Raw genomic sequence first — 8,371 nt, forward strand, 5'->3', positions numbered from 1 at the left:
AATTAAAACAACAACAACATCAGAAGTGGCAACAATATCAACAGCAACATCAGTGGAGGCGCAATGGCCCAGTGGTTAGGGCAGCGGACTCGCGGTCGGAGGATCGCGGTTTCGATTCCCAGACCGGGCGTTTTGTGTGTTTATTGAGCGAAAACACCTAAAGCTCCACGAGGTTCCGGCAGGGGTTGGTGGCGACCCCTGTTGTACTCTTTCACTCCAACTTTTTCTCACTCTTTCTTCCTGTTTCTTGTCCCCGACTTCCTACGCAACCGCTGAACCTGGATACGCATTCATCCATCCGTCGATACTCTCGGTGTCGGGGGTTGACCTGCTTTCTCTTCTGCGGGTCTTACGAATAGCAAAGGACCACGTTTCGGACTTCTCCCACTCTGGGACGAAGACCACTTCGCTCAACAAACAAACAGCAACATCATCAGTAACAACCACAGCAGCATCAGCAGCATCATCACAACTTCAGCAGCCATCGTATATGAACATAGAATGGAGTAAATTGCTGAGTTGAGTGAATTTTGTGTGTTAGCGCCATTTTACACCTATCATATTGCCGTGACCTCACACACTGAATAAACACAAGTCGTCAGTCGAGGACCGGAAGTGCTTTTGAGAAGTAGCTGAAATATCATCTCCAAGAACAACATCAACACTACAACAATAACAACATCAACAACAAAAAACAAAGGCAATAACAACAACAATAACAATCAGAACACAGATTAACTTAAATGTTTCTCTATTATGTCACATCTGAACACTTAGGGAGGTTTCTTTCTCATAGCTCGAAAAAAAAACATAATAATAATAATAATAATAATAATAATAATAATGAATAGAAAAAACTCGATTACATATCGGTTCGTAAAATTCCGTCTCCCCATAATTTTTACTGTGTTCTTTCAGATTCATTAACCGCCAACCATGTTCCCTACCGCATACAACAGTTATGTAATTCCATATGTATGTATACAATATGCACTTTATATGTATGTATGTATGTATGTACACACACACACATATATATATATATATATATATATAGATATATATATATAATATATATATAATATATATATATATATATATATACACACATATATATATTCTTATATATATATATATATATATAATATCTACTATATATATATATATATAGGTATATGTGTGTCTGTGACTACGTGTATGTGAGTGTGGTGTTGTGTCTATGTGAGAGAGAGAGAGAGAGAGAGAGAGAGAGATTGACAGGCAAGATACAGACAGCACAGGGCAAGCTAGCTAGCTGAATAGGTAGATATATATATAGATAGATAGATAGATAGATAGATAGATAGATAGATAGATAGATAGATAGACAGACAGACAGACAGACGACAGACAGATAGAGAGTGAGAGATAGGCATATATGTAGGTACAGAAGAGAGGTTTAGCTAGATACATGCATAGGTAGTTATATATATATACTAGCAGTATCGCCCGGCGTTGCTCAGGTTTGTAAGGGAAATAACTATAAAGCATTTCAGAGAGTTATAGCCAAAAAATAGCAAAGAATGGAAAAAAATGATGGTAAATTTTTTTTTGAGATTTAAAATGTGGAGTTGCATCCCCTAGACAGTTTGTGGTTCATGTTTCTGATTCCGACCCATGTCGAATTTATATCGATTTTTTCAGAACTGGGGGAACTTTTCAAAATTTTCACTGCGTTAGTTTTGAATTATGACATTGGGCTATGTGTGTGTCAAGTTTCATCAGACTCGGTTGAAAGCCGTGGTCAGGGTGAGGGTACAAGCAAACAGACACACAGAAACACGCACAGACAAACTGCCGTTTATATATATATATATTATAATATATATATATAATATATATATATATAATATATATATATTGATAGAAATGTTAAGAGAACCAAATGAATGAGAGAGACCTCGATATTATGTAAATAGAAGAATTTATCTGTAATATATGTGACATTATTCGGTAGCCTTGATAAAACTCCGAGTTTCCGATGTTGGGGCGGAAACCCACGCCGCCATCTCTTCAGTTATCGGGCCATCAAAAAAATTTCATAGCTGAAATGAGAAATGACTGTTGAGTATGTGATCTGCTCTTGAAACACTTTTCAGAGCTCAAAATCATTTACGGTCTCACGATAGGAAAGAGAAATTATTAGTACAAGAAGAGCTCTGCAGCGAGCACTCAGTCAGCATATTTATATACTGTCAGTGTATGTGCGTATGTATGTATTTATGTACGTATGTATGTATGTATGTATGTCGCACGTATTTATATATGTATGTAGTATGTATGAATTCTGTATGTATGTATGTTTTATGTATGTATGTATGTATGAATGTATGTATGAATGTATGTATATATGTATGTATATATGTATAGGTCTATATATATATATATATATATATATATATATATATTATATATATATATGTATGTATATTATATATATATATGTGTATGTATGTATGTATATATATATAGGTCTATATATATATATATATATATATATATATATGTACATGCATACATATATTTATATACAGTGTGTGTTTGTGTGTGCGTAAGTGTCTGTATACGATGGTGGTGTGAAGTAACAATTGGGAATTCATCCGCTTCCAGTTCTCAGTTTGATTCCGAAGTTTTATTACTTAAACTTCTACAGTTTGGCATTTAATTTTCGCTCTCACTTGTCACATCATTCGCTAATTCTCTTTCCTGTCTTACACACACTCACACAAACGTATACACACATACACAAGTATGCATATACATATATATATGAATATACAGATAAATAATTATACATATATACTTATGTACACCAGACACACTCATATATATGTATATGTATATGTATTTATGTATACATAGGTATATATGTATAATTATTTATGTTTCTGTAAATTCCAACTATATATGTATATATATCTATCTAAATATAATATATATTATATATATTATATATATATATATACATATATGAATATATGAATATATGCGTATGTGTGTGCGTTGCTTTTTGAGCCAAAAAATTAACTAACTAACATATATATGTATATATATGCATGTATGTATATATATAATATATATATATAATATATATAATATATATATATGTATATTCATGCATTCATAATACGTCATACATCAATACTACAATACACGCATACAAACATTAGTTGCTTCAGTTGAAATTTGTCTTTGGAACTTTATGAAATTTCATATTTTTTCCTATTTTTCTGCGTTATCAGTTTCCCTCTGTACAGCCGACATATTTGTTGACAAACTCTATATTTACCAAACTTTAACTGTGATATTTCTTCTCCCATGTGATTGTTATATATGTAAATTTTAACTATTTTATATACACCTCAAGACATCTCCAGGTATGCTTACGACAGTGTGTGTGTGAGTTTAAATGTGCGTGTGTGCGTTGGAGTGTGTGTGCGCGTAATCATGTGCTTCATATTGCAAAGCTTGAAAAGTTTATGCATTAGAATTTTGATGATATTTTTGTAACAACAGATAATTGCATAATAATGTTTTCTTTGGTACTTATATATGCATGCATGATGTAAATATGTCTGAATTTATATATATATGTATATATGTATACACATACACACACATATATGTAGTGAACATTTGAACGATTAACTGTATGACCACAAATGTTTAAAATATGAGTTTGAAAAACTACTAAAAAACGGCTAATCGATAAATTGGTTAACGGAGTTACTAAGCCATTAACTAACAATAACAATAAAGGACCGAACCAGTGCGTGTGTTTTATTATACCCCGGGCATAATGCCCTCCCAAGGTTCAATAGTATATATATATATATATATATATATATATATATACATGCATATATATATATATATATATATATATGCATATATATATACATACACACCCACGCACACACATGCGTATATATATATACATATATATATATATTATATATACCTACATAAATGTATTAATATATATATATATATAATATATATATATATATATATATAAAGTTATAGTCGGTCATAAAGTGACTGTAGTTTCGTGTCTACAAATTTCTTAGGATTATAGGCAACTCGTCAGACTGAGGGTGCGTAACAGCTCCAGGACTGGAGGAAGAAATACGTAACGTGCAGCGGGTTTTTAGACAAAAAATAATTTTCCGTGTTGCGAGAGGAAGTTAGCGGAACGGGCTTTAACCACTTACAACGGCTCCGGGCATAGCAATATTCGAAGGAGCCGTGGCGAGACTATTCATCAAATTGGGAATTCCAAGTCTGAAGTAGGAATCGGTTTTGATGTGGGCATTGGCTAAATACTTCTTTCCTGGAGTTTAAAAAGAGCGAGTTTTTACATGATTCTTGCTCTCTGAGCTTAGCGAAGCTTATAACGTTTACTTCCGTTTATAGAAGCCTCTGATTGTTCAAGTAACTTCCATTCAATTATGTATGGTTTCTATTCGCTTTTAAGCGCCGAATGTGGCTGGCCAGGGACGTGATGTTGCGCCTTTCCGGTATCCTAAAAGAGGGCTTATTGCTGTTCAGATGTTGCTTAATCAGGGGCGCAGTTGAACCGACATATTTTCGTATCTGCCTATTGAATGTGCTATCACCGCCGATGTTTGTTTCGTTATTTCCGGATCTTATGTCGTTGTTGCTGTTGTTAGAGTAGCTGCCGGTGCTGATATTCCTGGACATGATTCTGATGGTTCCGTTGCTTCTGGCGTAGCGACCATTTCCGGCCGCAAAGTTGGTGCTACTTCTGCCGTTGTAGCTGTTGGTATCGTTGTCTCTGCTGCTTGAAGCGCTGCTATCGCCGCTACCGTTGTTGTTGTTGCTGTTGTCGGTGGGTGCATCGTTACCGCTTATGTTGTTACTTTGGCCACCACCGTCACAGCTGTCATTGCTGTCGTTGTTGTTGTCGGAAGATGTTCCGTTGCTGTTTAAGCTATTAGTCTGGTCGCCAGTGGCGGCTACCACCTCAGCCACAAGTACGATCTCCTTGGCTTCACTTCGATCCCCTTACTGGGAAGTCATTATATAACCTACATGAACATCTAGCCTCTGCTCGCGGCTTAGGGGTGCTCGCTAAAATTCCATTAATGTTGGACGCGTAACTGAAGGATAGCCTTAAGGTGTGCTTATTCAGTTGTGCCATATATATGATTCACAGTGTAAAGCAGAGACACTGAAGTCAATTTGAATGTAATTTTAATATCGGCCTTCGTGTGTGTGTGAGAGAGAGAGAGTGTGTGTGTTTGTGTGTATGTTTCTCTGTGTGTCTGTGTGTGAGTGTGTGTGTGTGTCTGTGCGCGCGTGTCTGAGTCACTCTGTGTGTGACTCTGTGCGCGTGTGTCTGTGTGTCCCTGTGCGTGCGTGTCTGTCTGTGTGTGTGTGTATCTCTTTGAAGTACATTGAATTCTTTCAGTTCAATCCTCACACAGCCACCAATTGGAAACAGCATCAGCTCAACCGAAACGTGACAAACCTAACGCTTTGCTTATTATAGTCCCAATAGGCTTCCATAATTTCACCTCAGAAAACTTACAAAGATGCAAGATGATTATTAAAACACACTTGTTCAAGATTACACTGGGATCGAACACATGGTACCCATGTTTGTGAAGGCAACTCGTTAACCACTGGACCATGGCCGCGTCCATTTTCCCTCCCTTTATTTCTTTCCTCATTTTTTCTCCTTTCTCTCTATACACAGACATGCATACACGATATAATACCTTGAATATTGAGAAACTCCTCTCTCAAGCAGATCGATTTCCTATCATTTTTCCTTCCTTCATCTAAATATTTTATAACCGCAAGATATATTCTCACATTCAGTTATTGATACGACATTATTGTGGTGCTATTTTTTTCGAAGTAGTTACATTCGTATTTCTTAAACCTTCATTCTTAAAACAGTTCTATATTTAAGAGATGAGGAATTATGTACATTATTTGCATTATTTGCATTTGACCGATATTTGTCCTCGTCTTGTTTGTTGTGCCCTAAAATTCACTCCATAATTGCCCACGGGCGTATGGCGTAGTAGTTAAGAGCACGGGCTACTGATCAAAAGATTCCGAGTTCGACTCCAAGCAGTGACCTGAATAATAATAATAATAATAATAATAACATCAGAAAATACTTTAGGAATGAGAACCCAGGTCTGAAATTTCCCCAAGACACCTGATGAAGGCTGGAGGGTATATCAGCCGAAACGTTGTGTTAACAACAAACAAGATGAGGACAAATATCCGTCAAATGTAAATAATGTAAATAATCTTCATCAGTATTACTACCTCAGTGGCCCCTTCCTTCAATATTAACCCCTCTTTGTGCAAAATTTATATTTTTATGTAGGAGGAGGTGGAAATCTTCTTGTAGCAATGATAATTTGCTTCCATTTTTTGCGAAGGGAAATGGGGCAATGTCCCTCAATATTGCAGACCCTTTTTTCTTAATCTCGTGAGATTGATGCAGGTAATGTCCACTCTGAAAATACGTGGGTAACATTTGTCTGAAAGGGGCCAGCGCAGACGAGAAAGAAGCTCACTTATTTGCCCGTCTCTGTTATGTCAGCAGAGGAACCAAAGAGTCTGGGTGTCAGTAGCTGAGTGTCAGGTCGGCACTGGGGGGCAAAAAAATTGACCGTAGAAAATTTATGGCAATATAAAAACCATTGTGGTAATCATCATCATCATCATCATCATCATCATCATCATCACCACCACCACCATCACCATCACCATCATCATCACCACCCTCATCATAATCATCATCATCATTATCAACATCGTCGTCGTCGTAGTAGTCATCATCATCGCCACCACTATCACAACTATCACCACCACCACCACCACCACCAATATCGCCATTGTGGTAATCAAACCATCATCGCCATTGTGGTAATCATCATCATCTTCATCACCACCAACACCACCATCATCATCATCATCATCATCATCAACGTCGTCGCCGTCACGGTCATCGTCAACATCATCATCATCAACATCATTATTGTCATCGCCATCGTTTGCGTCGACAGTGTCATCCTCGTCGTTTCTATCATCATTGTCATCGAAGTCATCTTCCTCATGGACGTCTTCCTTCTCATCATCATCATCATCATCATCATCATCACCGCTGCCACCATCGTTTACATCGTCATCACCGCTACCACCACCACCACCATCATCATCATCATCATCATCATTACCACTATCTTTATAAATCGCCTTTACGATGATTTACAAATGAAAATAAATAATTGATTGGACTGTAAGAGTGCTGTCAGGAGATAGCGATAATGAGATGGCTATCGATGTGTTACTAATAGGCACAGCCGTGTCTGTGTGGTTGCGAAGTGCGGTCTGAAAGAGCCTGGTTACAAGTTCAATCGCGCTGCAAGCCACCTTCATCTAGTGCCTATTTCTGTTGCCCTGTGATGTGAACAATGACCCTTGGAAAACAAATTTTGTAGACGGAAATTATGTGAGAGCTAGCTATATACATACATACATACACACATTCATACATACATACATACATACAGAAATACATACATGCATACATAACATACATACATACATAAATACATACATAAATACATACATACATACATACATACATACATACATACATTCATACATAAAAACATACATGCATACATACATACATAAATACTTACATACATACCTACATACATACATACATACATACATGCATACCTACCTACCTACATGCATACATACATACATAAATACATACATACATACATACATACATACATACATGCATTACATACATACATACATACATACATACATACATACATACAAACGTATGCCATTAGAGCAGCAGAAATAATGGGTAAATTACGCGTATAAAGCGGAAGAATTTGCCAACATACAGCCATAGGATTCGAACCCAGAAAGAATATCAGAGAAGCCACAACAATATAGCCAGGCTTGTCCATTAGACACTTTGCAACAAGTATGGACTATGGACTATGACCACAAACCTGAAGGCATTGTCGAAAACAGAAATGCAAAGATCCTATGGGATTTTATGATTCAGTGTGACCATGAGATTGAGAATAGGAAACTGGACATAGTCTTAATTGAGAAAGAAAACAAACTATACTGGATCATAGGTATAACATGCCCAGCGGACAATATGGTATGCGATTGTGTGTGTGTGTATGTGTGTGTGTGTGTGTGTGTGTGTGTGTGTGTGTATGTTTGTCCCTCACCGCCGCTTGGCAACTGATGTTGGAGTGTTTACGGCCCCGTAACTTAGCGGTTCGACAAAAGAGAACGGTAG

The 8,371-nt window shown here is 36.8% G+C and overlaps 1 long non-coding RNA gene across 1 annotated transcript in view; it reads left to right on the forward strand.

Annotated features, from left to right (window-relative positions):
* Positions 1 to 219: 219 nt before the first annotated feature.
* Positions 220 to 8,371, forward strand: part of LOC118761131 — a 15,202-nt gene continuing 7,050 nt past the window's right edge. The window contains exon 1 of the long non-coding RNA XR_004997165.1: positions 220 to 249. This is a non-coding gene — a long non-coding RNA (uncharacterized LOC118761131). The remainder of the gene's footprint in view (positions 250 to 8,371) is intronic.

Source organism: Octopus sinensis, unplaced genomic scaffold (assembly GCF_006345805.1).
Source record: "Octopus sinensis unplaced genomic scaffold, ASM634580v1 Contig09234, whole genome shotgun sequence".
NCBI classification, from domain to species: Eukaryota; Metazoa; Mollusca; class Cephalopoda; order Octopoda; family Octopodidae; genus Octopus; species Octopus sinensis.